Genomic DNA, 683 nt, shown 5'->3' on the forward strand with positions numbered 1-683 from the left:
AAACATAGTGTTGCTTTTTGGCTTTGCGAGGGCCTAGTAGGAATTATCTTACCAGATCTTAGCACAAAGATGTCGTGGTGACAGAGGTAGGATTACCTTCTTCCATTGACCCCATGAAGGAGTGTCTTAAGTTCGCTGGCTGCACCTGGGCTGTGAGTTTAAGTCCAACCTGTGGCCCTTTGCTGCATGTCATCCCCTCTCTCTCTCCCCCTGTCAATCTCAGCTGTCCTATTCAGACAAAAATGTAAAAAAAAAAAAAAAACTAATAATAATAATAAGTTACATTGCATTTAAGTTAATGCAAAAACACCGCCATGGTTGTATGATGTTTTGTGATGAGTAAATTCTTAAAACAACAAAGATTAAAAGTAAGGATAAACTGGATTGTATATATGTGATGTTCTATTAACCCTGCAAAATGCTGAAACTCATGGTTTAAGTTTAATTAAAGCTTTAGCAGCAACAATCCTTTCCCTGAAAAGTGATACAGAAAGTTCTGAAATCATGTAAGCAATACCACAATTACAACACACTTAAACGCAGGGCTGATTCAGTTCAGATTAGCAACAAAATGTTTGTGTCAAATATATATGTCTTCTTTCCAAGGAAAAAATACTTCTCCCTAAATTGCTGATTACATTGTGTGTTCCACCCTCTTTCCTCCATGTTTTGACTCCACTCCT

This window comes from Morone saxatilis, unplaced genomic scaffold, assembly GCF_004916995.1.
Source record: "Morone saxatilis isolate NCDOM2014 unplaced genomic scaffold, NCSU_SB_2.0 Contig18, whole genome shotgun sequence".
NCBI classification, from domain to species: domain Eukaryota; kingdom Metazoa; phylum Chordata; class Actinopteri; family Moronidae; genus Morone; species Morone saxatilis.